Genomic DNA, 16,126 nt, shown 5'->3' with positions numbered 1-16,126 from the left:
CATTTCGGTTTTCTTCTCCTTCCCCCTTTTCTTTCCCATCATCTGCCCAGGTTCGCCCCATCTCTCCTTGGCTGTGGTGTGTCATATTTGTGCCAACTTTTTAGTGCAGTGTTCAAGTGAGTGTTCAGTGTTGTGCGTCTTTTCCAAAGTGTTGTGAACAGAAATAATGCTGTCGCTGGGTGTGATTTTTACATCTCTTGTGAACAGGAACCAGACTGTCGCCGTGTTTTTTTGATTGTCTGTCTGTTATTTTACCTGTCTGCTCCCTGTGTATTTTATTAGCATCGCCAACACTGTTTTATGTTTTAAGTTTCCGCCATTTTACCATTTAAGTCACAGATTTTATCGCCTGCTTTTATTATTTATTACCTTCATTTTTTAAATAAAATTCTGTAGGCTGAAGAGCGGCGTACTAAGCTATTGCCAGCCCACCCCATTCAGGAGGAATTGAATCTCAATAAAGGAAAAAAAAGAGAGTTAGTGTTAGCAACTGACGCTGCAACTAGAGCAACAAAATTATATATTATGTTTACTATTTGATGACAGATGTAGAATAAATTAATATCGAAGTTTTCTGCTCATGAACAGCATCTGTACCTTGCTGCTAAAGAACCACACAGTGTGCGGGGAAGTTATAACAGAAGTAAAGGAACTGACTATATAAGGGACACGACTTGGAGATGGCCTCTTCTCAATACCTCCATCACCATGTCCTTGTTCAAAGGACGGCACCGTGAGAAGGAACATTCAAATTCCGATGTACTATGTCATCTCCACCTCAACTACAAGCTGTTTTTCATGTGCATTCAGAAATAATGAGTTGAAGTATCTAGGGCACGCACTTCGAGGTGTCCTGGGTGTGAAGGCACAATTCTTCTTTATATATTTGTTGCTCTATTTTTATGCAGAAAAGGGCAGCAACTAATGTATAAATTTCTCCGAAAATCGTCCTAATCACGACCACGTTTTGTATTATGATTGCGTTTCCATTATGTATTCCTTATTATCAGGAAAGGACATTAATGTAGTAATGAAATAAGTATGTGCTTGTAACACATCTTGTCCAGATGAGGACTGTGCTTTCGAGTGGCACGTTATTAGTGATTTTATATTTTACCTTTGATGAGTGACACTACTGTGTGACATCTAGTCCTGTTGTTTGGCACATTAACTATTTCTTGAAAAGTAGACACTCTTCTGTATTTAGGCATATGATATACTGTTGTGGGTATTTATGTATGTATGTGTTTATAGTTCGGTCATTTACCGAATTTCCTTTTGTAATGGTAATTTATTTTATGTTTACGTCTCAATTGCATTTGTGCTTCAGGAAGCAGGATAACGTTTTGTCTGAACTGTGAGTTGTGAGTGGTCTAAGTGAGGTCAGAAGTTGACGTTTTGAAGAGCATTATTGATAATGATCCTGTAAATAATGTTGACCAATCAGTTTATTACTAAAGAAAATTTACATTTTTGATAGCATCTGCATAGTGCAGAGGACAATTAAGGAAATTTTCATGTTTATCCCAAGAGTTTAAGGTTCCCTCTTGTGATCTCATCACTAAGTTAGATGGAGATAAGAAACAGTGAATTAAATTTTAAAAAATCCATTGGCCCCGTCGTCACAGCGTAACAGCAGGTCTGGCGTGATTTTCCTAACCTGTATAGGGAACAGTGTAAGGCGTTAGTCAGCCCACCTTTCATGAGATTTTCTAGTTTTATCAAATTCTTCAGAGTGTCTTTTCTCTGCCTCTGTTTTCTCGTGTTTTTATCATGCCAGGAGAGAAGATCCACCTGGGAGCCGAACTGAGTGATTTTTATATTCGGTTTTACTACATTGATATTCAGCACCCCGGTACCCTTAAGCACCTTTCCTGCTAGATTGTTGGGAAAGGCCGTTGAGTCGGATTTTCGAAGCACGTTTCAGGCGTCACTCTGGTGGTCGCTTGAGGCGCCACTCTGGTGGGACATTTATCTACGTGGGCTTTCTTAATGTGCGGGCTCACAATTGGCTCCTTCAGACCTGCTCAGAAGGCACACACTTGTTCAAATTTTAGCCAGTGAACTGATGGAAAGTTCTGAGCAAAGGAACCAGGCGTTGCTTCTCTTGTCGCTGATTGGAGGAGATGCCTGGTGCCACACACAGATTCGTCTTGTCGATTGATCAGTTTTTCCGCCTTCAAGGTTTTTCGGTCTCTGTGCATGGAGGAAAGGCCGGCTGGATTTTGTGCTGAGATGAGCAGTCGCTATGTAGTCGCTGTGCAGCTGTCTGTGTGCACTTGGAAGGTGTTTTTGGATGGAAGAGTTGGTCCAGGTTCTCTTGCTACGTACTTTCTATAATCTTGGATTTCATTCGTCAGAAGCATTATGGCGTTTTCATAAGTGCTAATGTTGCTAGTGTTTAACTAGATGCAGGTGATATTGACCTTGTTCTTAATCCAGTCACGATTCTCTTCATGCACTGTGACACAATTAACTTGCATGCTACTTTTTGCTTTATTTTCAAGACAGCTTTGACGACTCAATCTTACTAAAAATGCTAAATTTTACCTTTGTTTATTCGGTAAATGTTTGAATCTTTGTTTGTAAGTACTTGAGTGTCCATGTTGCGTTCCTTGCTCAGTCTAATCCTTGCTGAATAATGATGGTTATCACAATGACAAACAGTTTCCCCTTACAGAACCATATCGTTAGAACCTTATATATGTTAACGTTTACCGAAGTTCAGAATTATTTCCATTTTCTGAACAAATGCACATTCCATTTGTAGTCTACTTGGATCTTGAAACTTTTCCACAGTGTGCATAATAGCACATGATAACACATTCTGTAGCCATTAGCCTCATGTATCTGTAAGAGAATAACACCAGGAAGCATTTAGTAAAGATCAATTTCTGATACGTCGATCTCACATCCATTATTCAGATTTATGTTGCGCGGTTTCTAATTATAGAACAAAGGGCTAAATTCAGTGACCCCAGACGACTTGGCATTCAGGGGAAGTCAGTGAATGGAAATTTGTGGTAAGGACTATTGGACCAAACTGCTGAGATCATCGGTACCTAGGCATATGCACTACTTAGCTAACTTAAACTAACTTACGCTAAGGACAACACACACACCCATACCCTAGGGACGACTCGAACCTCCGACGGGGGCAGCCGCGCGAACCGTGGCAAGACGCACGGCGTTAGAGAATGAGAAGCACTGAATTATTCAATACGAATCTCGCAACAACGAAAAAGTGGTTGTGATATGGAAAAAGTGTGTCCCATCGATGAACAAAATACAAATGTTTAGACGTTAGCGATATTTTGCAAATAATGGGCAGCTCTTACCAGTATCAGCACAGCAAATCTACTTACGACGTTGCTCTTACCAGTCGTCATTCGTGAATAATTTAGTCAGGGTTTACTTTATTTTCTCCACATTTAGTGAATTGCACAATTCTTCAATTCTCTATAGTATGAGCTGTTTGCCAATACCTGCATCAGGTCACATACTGTTATGAAATTTGGCGTTATTTAAGCTATTTGTATCGTATTAGACACCGTTATACATAATAATGTTTTCGTAAAATCTGGGACCGCAACTAATTACTGCTGTCAGCCATTTGATTTTCAATACTGCAATCTCTTTTATACCTAACGGGCTTCAACTATGTGCATCCATGTTAATTCAGTATGTTTTCCAATGGTATCTACCAAATTTCCATTTGGTTGTCTCTTCTTATCTCTTGAACTCCGGTAAAGAAGTTTTTCTACAATCCAACTACTGGCTACATGTTCCGCACATTCCAGTCCATTTCCATTACAGTCATAAGTGCGTCTTCTCTTTTTGTCCAGTCCCTAATCTGGTTACTTGTTTTCTGCCTCGTGTTTTGAATGGTTCGCACGTTGAAAGTCCCTGTCTTATTGTCATTGGTCAAACTTCGTAATACACACTAACTGTGAATTTTCCGTTTTTGACACAGTGGGAGCTTGATTTCAGAAGATCTATTTAGTTAACCAAAAGTACTCTGTCTTCAGTTGCTCCTGATTGCTCGAGCTAATACTTCATTGTTTCTGTTGTTGTTGCTGTTTTTGTTCTTCTTCTTCTCCTTCTTCCTCTGCTGACAAGGGTTGCACCTGTTTGTCTGCCCTATTTGGTGGTTGTAATAGACTAATTGCTGTTCTATCTTCTTTGTTAATTCGTAAAATTGTCTTTTCGATGTGATTGTTACTAACGATTTTATGCTTATTGAAACTGATTTTCACATTTACTCTAATATGTTCCTCCATTCGTCTTTTTATCTTTCTGCACTTTCAATGCACGAAAATTTAAAGAAATCTTCGAATACTTGTGCAGTTTACATTCTGTTATTAGTCACTGTGCATATGTCACTGTAACTGACGAAATGTGGGGTCGTTCCAAATCCACTGCTGGGAAAAGATCCAGGCTCTGTCTGTCACAAGCCAGAACAAAGGGGGAGTGATAGAGGAGTAACACCTCTTTGAAAAACCTTGGTTCAACTGGCCCGGCTGATAGTACCTTGTGGGGACCCCTGCCAGGGTGACGGTGAAGATGGTCAACGGTTTTGAAGGCGGAAGACGACAACAATGTCCCAACGGTGGATTAAGCGGATGAACTATCTTCATTTAGCGGCGTCTGTTCTTCAGAGAAACACCTGTGAAGGGCGTCTGACTCCAGAGGAGCGGCCTATTATCGACCTCCGGGGCTTATAACCTCGCTTCTATTACTGGGGAGAATTTGTCCAACCCACATTAGTTTGAACAACCAAGCATCATGGAATGTCGTCACAAAAAAGACACTACTCAGGTAGTACCTCTTTCAGGGAATCTACCACTCTTAGGGGTGCAATCAGGCCTATGGATTCTGGGGAGTCTCAACCTAGATGCTTTGAAGACACGACTACGCACACAAAATTCAAGACAAAACAGACTACTATTTGGGGACTTTGAACGTAAATTCTCTATTGGAAGTTGGGAAACAAAAAGAGTTGACGATGATGATGGGAAAACATGACATAACCGTCTTGGCCATTCAAGAAATCAGATACCTAGATGAGGACAAAATGGATATTGAAGGTTACAGGATTTATAAAGGCAAAAGAGCAGTTAAAATAGGTAAGAACATGCCTGTACTTGGCACAGCTTTTGTTGTTCGTTGCAAGGTTGTCAGTTCAATGGTGGAGTTCTTCAGCCCTTCTGACAGACTTTCTATCCTAACTCTCAGCTGTAGTAACAAAGGATACACACTGATAAATGCGCATGCACAAATCAATAAAGACAACAGACACAATCCCGAGAAAGTTGAACAGTTTTGGCGCCATCTTGAGAAACAGCTACAGAAAATATCATCTAAGAACATAAAGATCCTACTAGGTGACTTTAACACCCAGCTGGGAATAGAACCGCAATTCAGATCAACAATTGGAAATTATCCTGCTTACAAGGTGAGTAACAGAAATGGTATAATACTCGTCAATCTGTGTCGATCCTTCAGTCTTTAGATAATGTCAACATTTTACAAACACAAGCCAAATAAACAGAATATTTGGCGATCACCAGGCAATGTGTGTGGAGAAAAACTCATTGATCATGTAGCAATCTCTAGGAGAACAATTACGGAAATAATGAATGTTAAAGTACAGAGAGGTGCACAGTTTGACTCGGATCATTACGTCTCCGAGATAAAAATGAATTTCACCCCTCTCAATAAGGCCGTGAAAACTGGAAATAAAATTCATAAATATAACGTTGCGAAGCTAAAAATCAATGACAATATATTGGAAACATAACACCAGCAACTGACATTTGAATCCCATAAATGGGTGGACATTGCCTCCAAAATCCAACAAGCAGCTAATACTGCAATCTTGACAGCTAAAGAGAAAGCATAGATGGTGGAATGAGGTTTGTGATGAGGTGGTGGCCCAAAGAACAAATGCATGGAAAAAGTGAAACTCGACCAGGAGACCTGAAGATTTTGATGTATTCCGTCAAGTTAGAAAATATGCAGCCAGAACTCTACGAAGGGCTAAGCGATTCTATGACAAACAGCAGTTAGAACAGATCGATCAGGATTTCCGGAAAAACAATGCCAGAGACTTCTATCAGACGTTAATATCGAATTTCAAAGGATACCGAGCCCCTAATCTTTGTTTTAGAGACGAAAATGGAAAGCTCGGCCTGACCAACAAAGAAAACTGCACGATCGTCTCGTTATTTTGAAAACCTGCTTAACTATGATGAACCGGAAAAAAGATTCCCTGTATGTGCCCCGATCCACAAACTACCCAACTCATCTCCACCTAGTAAAGAGGAGATGAAAGAGATCAACAACAACCTTAAGAATAATAAGGCAGCTGGAGAGCATTCAATAGTGGCGGAACTACTGAAGCTGCAAATAATGAAACTCTAGATGTAGTAGTCCAACTTTTGGAGGAGATCTGGAGAACTGGGATGATACCAACTGAATGGTAATTAGCTTTAATCCATCCTCTACACAAAAATGCGATAAAAAGAATATCATTAACTATAGGGGAATCTCATTAGTATCTGTTCCATACAAGATTCTCTCCAAAGCGATACAGAACAGAGTAGGTCATCTTGACCAACTGGGAAATATCAAGCTGGTTTCCGAAAGGGCCGTTCTTGCGCAGAACAGATCTTTAACCTTAAGAACATCATCAGGTACAAAAAAACTGGAGGAAATAACTACGTGGTCGTGTTTGTTGATTTTCAGAAGGCATATGACTCCATCGACCGACAGGCATTGATGAATATTTTGGAAGAGTTTAGGGCGGATAGTAACATCAAGAAAGCTCATCAAACAAACTCTCAGTAACACAGTGTAAAGAATAAAATTTGTGGGTGAGATATCAGAACCCTATACAATCAGAACGGGCTTAAGACAAGGGATGGACTATCCCCACTCCTTTTCAACTACGTCTTGGAAAAGGTCATTCGAGAGTGGAGAAAGTTGTTAGCCCAAGAAGAAACAAATGAAGTGCGGCTCAGACTTGGTCCTAAGACTGCTTGGCCTTTGCGGATGACCTGGCCATTTTTGCTAACAACATAGAGTCAGCAGTCAACAAGATCAATAGGCTGTCAGAAATTGCTGAAAAAGTTGACTCCAAATCCCTATTCAAAAGACAAAATATATGACGAACATCTGTGGTGGGCCTGAATGATCACCAGTCTGGGAAAAATCGGACGAGTTAATAATTTCAGGTATCTCGGTGAAGTCATCCAGGAGAATAATATCAGGATGAGGAAGTTAGACCAAGCATACCGATTGACAAAGAATACCTATAACAAAAAGTCTATGAATATAGGGCCAAGTTACGACATTGTAATACAGTTATAAAACCTGAGGGATTATATGCGTCCGAAACTTTGACCTTGAATAGACAAGGTCAAGCTGAGCGGCTGGAAAAGCGAGAGCGTAGGATATTAAGGAAAATCCTGGGTAATAGATGGGTTGATGGACAATGGTGAATAAGAGCAACTGAGGACTTGTACAACTAGGTAGAACCTATGACAGCATCCATTAAACGGTCATCTCATGAGGATGGACGGTGATCGCCTAACAGAAAGAATATGGAGTTTCAACCGATCTAAGAAAACAAGGCCAAGATGGTTCGAAGAATGTGAAAAAGATCTTAGGCAGATTGGTATCTCAGAGAGAGAAAGTCCTGACTGGAACATATTTAGAAGATTGGTGAACAACTACCAAGGTTTTAAAATGGTATCAACGTCCAAAAGATGGAGAGGACCATTATCTGAAGAGTATAAACAGGCACTTCTTGGTGGGCTCTGAAAATACTGGCAGGAACTCAAAGCTGGAACAAGAATAAGACCTGGACACTGGAGTGAAGTTGGTTGTTATCACGCAGTCCATAGAGGCTCAACTCAATAATAAAAATTAAAAAAAGATATACAGCAGGAAAGACGACGTTGATTTTGATACGATGACAGCGTATGCCACCTGGAGGATTATGTATTGTGTGCGAATTAAACTGGGGACCTGGAAACGACGGAGAGGCATCGTCCCGCCGTAGACCTCAGTGGTGGTTCACAACCCCACAACAGGCCACAGCAGTCCACCCATCCCACCGCCGCCCCACACCGAACCCAAGGTTGTTGTGCGGTTCGGCTTCCAGTGCCCCCCCCCCCCCTCGGGAACATCTCATGTCAGACGAATGTAACCCCAAATTTCTGCGTGGTAGAGTAATTATGGTGTACGCGTACGTGGAAACAGTTTTTACATAGCAGTCGCCGATTTAGCGTAACTGAGGCGGAATAAGGGATAAGGGGAATGATCTCGCATTCTCCGAGGCAAATGGAAAACCGCCTTTAAAACCACCCACATTTTGGCCGGCACACCGAACCTCGAAACTTATCCACCAGGCGGATTCGTGCCGAGGACCAGCACGCCTTCCCAGCCCGTTAGATCGCCCGGCTAGCCGGGCGGGCATACCTGGTGGATATTAGATGTGTTGATAATTGGTTTCAACTTCGTCTGCCAACAGCCAGCAAGGTGACATAGCTACCAGAGCGCCGTCCGTGTGGTGCCTTTAATAGGGAATGCTCATAGCCAGAAAGCTCAGTGTGGCGCAAACGTGTGAAGAAAGTAGACAACCATGCCACGGAGACCCACTAGTGCTTCCTACAGCCAACTGAGCGGGTTTGAAAGGGGTCAAGTTGTGGCCTTCTGAGTGTCGGGATGATCCTTTCAAAAATTTCCACACAAGTTGGACGTGCAGCGTCAGCTGTGCAACGTGCTGGTATCAGTGGTCACGTGAACACTATCGCACCCGTAGACGAGGTGTCACTGCAACACAGCACAGACGCCCGCCAGGATCGTCGTACTGTAAGGGCAGCAATGGCAGATAGTATGCTACCTCAGTACAGATAAGAGGACTTGTGATCCCAGACGTGTCAACACGAACTGTAGCAGTGGCACTAAGAGCACGCACACCTCTGGCCCGTCCTCTACTCACGCCGCAGTATCGACGTGCACGTTTCTACAGCTGCTGTCAGAGGATCACTTGGAGGATGAAACGATGCGCCGTGGTCTTCAGCGATGAAAGCAGATTCTGCTGGCACGCAAGTGATGGTCGTTTGCACGAACGAAGTAGACCTGGTGAGCGCTGCCTCGTAAAGTGCGTTAGTCCAAGACATACTGGTCCAACTCCAGGCCTTATGGTCTGTGTTGTGATGAGTAACAACTCTCGTTTACCTTTGGTGTTTCTGGAGGGAACGCTAACCAGCGCTCGGTAGGTGCAGAATGTTGTTAGACCCGTTCTTTTTCCGTTCTTCGAACATGAAGGCAATGTGTTGTTCCAGCCGGATACTGTTCGTACACACATTGCCCGTGGAACTCAATGTGCCCAGCAAGACGTGCAGCAACTTCCCTGACCAGCACTATCTCCAGACTTCTTTCCAGTCGAGGACTTGTGGGAATATGATGGGACGAGAAGTGACTCGTGCAACTTATCAGCCGACAACTATTACAGAACTACGTAAAACGGTGAGCAGGTGTGGCATAACGTATCCCACGACAGCATTCGCCATTTTTACGAGTGACTGTCAGCACCAGCATTGGCGCTAGTCGGGGCTACACCCCGTACTAATATGGGTGTTTCAGCATGGACCTATTCTTGGTAACTCTGAGATGTTTGTACTATTAATCTGTAAAACATAATCACTTCATGTACTCCTTATGCACTGTTGTAATAATAAATCTTCAGTGAATTGGAAACCTCTAAAAGGGTTCACTAACTATTTTTCCGGCAGTGTAAGTTTCTGTTTTGTTTCCTGCATGTTCTTATTGTTTTCAGTGTTTTCTGTTATCTGTTTTTGTTGCATCTTCTAATAAGCTGTGTAGGAATATTATCATTAGCTTGAAATTCTCATCTTCTTTACGTAAACAAGCATTGTGAGTGACGATTTGCGTGTTTGTGAACTTCTGCGTAATGAAAGGAGCACAATACCTTAAAGTCCGCCCCCGGTAGCTGAGTGGTCAGCACGACAGAATGTCAGTCCTAAGGGCCCGGGTTCGATTCCCGGCTGGGTCGGAGATTTTCTCCGCTCAGGGACTGGGTGTTGCGTTGTCCTAATCATCAACATTTCATCCCCATCGACGCGCAAGTCGCCGAAGTGGCATCAAATCGAAAGACTTGCATCCGGCAAACGGTCTATCCGACGGGAGGCCCTAGTCACACGACACGACAATACCTTAAAACCATAAAAAGACGACTACAGGACAAGCGAAGCTGCACAACATACACACGCAGATTTCATACACTTTACCAATGTAATTACACTACAGGCTATTAAAATTGCTACAATACGAAAATGACGTGCTACAGAAGCGAAATTTAGCCGACAGGAAGAAGATGCCGTCATATGCGAATGATTAGCTTTAATCGTATCGCGACATTGCTGCTCGCGTTGGTCGAGATCCAATGACCGTTAGCACAATATGGAATCGGTGGGTTCAGGAGGGTAAATACGGAACGCCGTGCTGGATCACAACGGCCTCGTATCACTAGCAGTCTAAACGACAGGCATCTTATCCGCATGGATGTAACGGATGGTGCAGCCACGTCTCGATCCCTGAGTCGACAGATGGGGACGTCTGCAAGACAACAACCATCTGCACGAACAGTTCGACGACGTTTGCAGCAGCATGCACTATCATCTCGGAGACCATGGCTGCGGTTACCCTTGACGCTGCATCACATACAGGGGCGCCTGCGATTGTGTACTCAACGACGAACCTGGGTGCACGAATGGCCACACGTCATTTTTTCGGATGAATCCAAGTTCTGTTTACAGCATTATGATGGTCGCATCCGTGTTTGGTGACATCGCAGTGAACGCACATTGGAAGCGTGTATTCGTCATCGCCATACTGGCGTATCACCTGGCGTGATAGCATGGGGTGCCATTGGTTAAAAGTCTCGGTCACCTCTTGTTCGCACTGACGGCACTTTAAACAGTGGACGTTACATTTCAGATGTGTTACGACGCGTGGCTTTACCCTTCATTCGATCCCTGCGAAACCCTACATTTCAGCTGGATAATGCACGACCGCTTGTTGCAGGTCCTGTACCTGCCTTTCTGTATACAGAAAATGTTCGACTGCTGCCCAGGTTAGCACATTCTCCATATCTCTCACCAATTGAAAACGTCTGGTCAATGGTGGCCGAGCAACTGGCTCTTCACAATACGCCAGTCACTACTCATGATGGACGGTGGTATCGTGTTGAAGCTGCATGGGCAGCTGTACCTGTAAACACCATCCAAACTCTGTTTGACTCAATGCCCAGGCGTATCAAGGCCATTATTACGGCCAGAGGTGGTTGTTCTGGGTACTGATTTTTCAGGATCTATGCAATCAAATTGCGTGAAAATGCAATCACATGTCAGTTCTAGTATAATATATTTGTCGAATGAGTACCCGTTTATCACCTGCGTTTCTTCTTGGTGTAGCAATTTTAGTGACCAGTAGTGTAGTATCACTTGAAGATGGAAAGAAATTTGTGAAACGCGTCCTAATATGCACGAAAACACGTAACTTCTGCAGTTTCTATCATTTCAATCATTAATAACACAGTTTCGCGTAATAGAAAAACATCGATAATGATGAATGAAAACAAGCATTAGCAGAGCATATGATTTAATGAAGGCAATATTAGAATTTGCCTTAAGGTAATTTTACATTGAAAGTACCTGTATTTTATCAATACGAGTGGTCCTGCTGTTGGTTTAAATACAGTGCTAATCCAAGATTATTATTAGTCCTACGCAAAGACTATACTGTCCCACGTGATCTGCTCGTCGCCAGACAGGGGAACATCCCTTCGTCTCTTCTATTCCGAGCTAGCGCTGTTGATATAAGTGTCGACGTGGATATGGCCATCTGTCGTTTAATGCACGGGTGGGCAACCGGCGATCTGCGGACCAGGTGCGGTCAGCGATTGGTTTCAGTCCCGCCCCAGGGAAGAAATCCGTGCGAGAGAGAGAGCGAGGCGTCGCAGAATTTTGCAACAGAAGACGGCTACTGTACTACGTCCGAAGTAAAGGAACATAGTATACTATGCGAAAATAAATATAAACATCTGAAGATCAGGTGAATATAAAATGAATGTACTCTCAAAAAGGCATGTTTTGATGCATCGCTGGTGTGATACGTCGGGAAAGCGGTGTAATTTATATCGGAGTGTTACCCTCTAAACGTTAACCTCACGGACGCTATACTTTGGATTTCATGCCCTAAGAGCATAGACTATAAATATCTGTAGAGTGAGCATTCGGATGTGCAGAACGAGAATTCTGTTCATGTGATTTTGGAACGGCGCATTTCGTCCGCATAGCGCTTACCCTGTTTTGAGTGTTATTACCTCGCTGCTACAGGTAGGACATCTCCAGAACTTTGTATATGCGTTTTACAGACGCCTGAACAGTTCGACACTAGGAACTGAAGTTGGCTCAGAGATTTGAAGAGCAGTGGTACTGAGCTTTTTCACCACAACATTACATTCAGATTCCACTTTATTTACGTTTCTTTCGGTAGCGGGATAAGAAGTGACAGCCAACAATACTTTTTTTACATTTTCTATTGCACTTATTCAAATTGTCGAATCTCTGTCCTAATTAAGTACGTTACAATGACACTGTAGAAGGCAGGGAAGTGCCACGAACGCACTTGGAACTATGAAACAGTTACAGCAAATATGGTAAGCGATTTGCACCAACTACTTGTCCATCATTATTACCAATTCTTTTGTATTTACCCTTCTGCTTTTTATAGAAAAATGAAATATCTATAACATTTTTTCGTCATCTCATCAGAAAAATAAAACCAAATACTACGCAGAAAAAATAAAAAAATAAGAGATCAGTGCTCGAATTTTGGAGTAACAAAAGACGTGATAGCCAACAATGTCTTTTATTTTAGGTTTTCTACTGCACTGATTGATATTGTCGAATCTGTTCTAATTAATCACGTTGCAATGACGCTGCATAGGAAACTGTCTCACGCAGAAATACTTAGATATACACAGGGGTTTAATCTGCATATGAACGTAGCACCAATACGTATGAAACGAGTGGCAGTTTACTCAGACATAATTGAGAATTTTTTCTAGCACTTCTCTTTTAAATACATGGCTATAAAATCACAGAAATTATCTCTACAGTACAAGGCTTTATAATACCGTGTCTATATAAAGTGCCTCATATCAATATAACATCTACAATTACACATTTTTTGTGCATACCTGTGAGAAGTAGCTGGTTCTTCTTTCAAATACTTGTCTCTACATCCGTAGCAACGGCAATACTGCATCATAACTGTTATTAAAATTCAAACGTGAAGTAACGTATATAAAAGAAGACTAATAGTGCAATATTCAAGTTTCGCTTTCACTGCAAATTGTAGAAAAGCAGCGTCGCCTCAAAATCAAGCGACTAGCCCCGTCTGAGGCTGAGAACACGTGCAGTAGACTGTGCTCACTCCCCAGGTATACATACTCAGTGGCTAAGAGCCACGTCACGTGACTAGGCGGCCCGCGAACTTAATGAAGTATGTAAATCAAGCCAACACATCAAGCCTGAGAGTCACCGAAGGTTGCCCTTTCCTGGTTTATGACATGAGCTCTACACGCCTCATGCCGATGCTGAAAATTTCAATTTCGTTGCCTGACTCTTCCGCTTCACTCACATGTGTTGCTGAGAGCTACTCCGACGGGAAGTTATCAGCCATTCTGTGCTACGATTGTTGAATTATGGCAGTGAGACATTGACTTTTAATACGAAAACACTCCAAACCGGAAAGTTGATCAACGACGAATAGAGATACGCATCTTGGAAATTACTTGGAGAAACAGAAAAACAGATAAGTGGAACAGGAAACTAACTTGAAAGGGGGACATAAGTATGTCTATAATGAACATTACAAGGAGATGGACTTTTCATGCAAGCAGACTAATATATGGTCACTGGATCATGGATCCACCGAAGAAGGTTACCTCATCAAAGGTGGAAAAGTGACATTAGAAAATGTGTAAATGCTACATGGATGACTATAGTTTGAAATTTGTCTGTTATATTGCGACTTTCAGTATTTAATTTGATACTTTGGGATTAAATCATTTTCACGTTATTGCAGAAATGCAATTCTGTACCAAGTATCGATTACCAACAACTTAGTTATACTTGGGGTGGTCTGTGAGATATCCAATGAGCCATCATTGATTTCCTGGCTAGCCGGAACCAATTTATAACAGTCCATCTGAATAGACACTCTTGTGTTCCACCATGTTGAGGAAGGTCATGTTGTCGAATGCCGTGAGTTGCTGCTTGCTGGTTGGTAAAAGTAGAGATGTAGCTAGGTTTCGTGAGTGCAGGAAGTGTACACTTTCAATACGATTTCGTTGATCAGTCACGATGAACGTGTGATTTATGATAACCGTTTTCATGATTTGCATCACGAAGTTGCTGTAGGTTTCAGGTGCTAGACACGCGTTGGCTATGGGGTCCTTGAGTCTTTGTGAGACGAGTACGTTTCGAGGCTAAGTGCAGATTATTAATTCATCCGAATAGTAATACAGTCAGTTTAGTCACACTCCCTATTAGCGAACTTTTATAAATGCTTTAGATTGATCTGGATCATCTTTTGTTTGATTTTTTTATGTTTTGGAACTCTGTGTGCCACGTGTATCTGGGCGCCAGCAACACGCGATCCACTGTGATTCACTCACTTTTATGAAATCAGTTATATGATTTTATCCTCAAGTATTTTTCCCAGTCACTTTCCTTACTAAATTTTTTCCTATTTAAACGTACTGGGCCAACTTCCACTCGGCAGTCGGAATCCGATAACTTGATGCGAAACATGTGAAACGTCCCCTTTTGAACAATTTCTACACGACTGTGCTTAAACTGACACACAATGTTTTTAGCGCAACGCAATCTGACTTTCAAAAATCCCTACAAAAGAATGGCCCTGACTAACATTAACCTATACCTTTCACAAAGCACTTACCTCACCAAAAATCTTCGTTACTCGAACTACTGCAATACAGCGAGTGCCACTACTGCCAGCTAAATAAAAGATTCAAACAACTGAAGGCACTAACTACTAACAGGCATAGTTAGCAAATGAAAGATTTTGATAGAGAACAAACAATGTATTTACCTCAATAGTGTTCAAAAGTCATAATGTATATAGCAGTTCATGACATCCAGTCTTACAAATTTCAAAACTCCGCCATCTCTCTCCCACATCCACCACTGCTGGCGGCTCACCTCCAACTGCGCAACGCTACGCGCTGTTAACATCCAGCTGCCCAACACTACAATGGCAGACAACAATGCAAACTAGCCACAGATTGCACACAGCACAGCCAGTGATTTTCATACAGGGCGCTACGTAACGTTGCCAAAAAGAAAACATAAACGGCCTACTTACACATGGTATTTGGCTACGCCAGGTTGTAGAATTTTCTTATTTGCTCATTCCAATTTACGTCAAAAACAATTTTAATCACTACTAATATTACTACTCACATATGCATTCATGTCCACCACTATAGAATTAGCTTTTATTGCTAACACTGGCGGCAGAGACATAGTGCTTTGTTCTACTGAAATGTGTTTAATTGCTGCCTTATATTTGAGTATTGTTATAAAAAAAACTGGGTCCACATGTCCATTTGCATGGCAACTCGCTACAAGTCACGTTGCCTAAACACTTTTGTGGTTGTTGAGATATCTGGTACGATCTCTCATTTGCACTTAAATTCAGTTTTCTTTCTTCTATGCCCATTGTAAATGGTTGTGCAAATAAAGTAGATGTTTACTGACTAGGTGACTTTCTACGAACTCTTTTCTGTCAAAACGCATTACTGAATTTGGAGCCGGCCGCGCTGGCAGAGCGGTTCTAGGCGCTTCAGTCCGGAACCGCGGGACTGCTACGGTCGCAGGTTCGAATCCTAACTCGGGTATGGATGTGTGTGATGTCCTTAGGTTAGTTAGGTTTAAGTAGTGCTAAGTTCTAGGGGACTGATGACCTCAGATATTAAATCCCATAGTGCTCAGAGCCATTTGAA

Source organism: Schistocerca nitens, chromosome 3 (genome assembly GCF_023898315.1).
Source record: "Schistocerca nitens isolate TAMUIC-IGC-003100 chromosome 3, iqSchNite1.1, whole genome shotgun sequence".
In the NCBI taxonomy this organism is placed as follows: domain Eukaryota; kingdom Metazoa; phylum Arthropoda; class Insecta; order Orthoptera; family Acrididae; genus Schistocerca; species Schistocerca nitens.
This window is presented reverse-complemented; position numbering follows the sequence as displayed.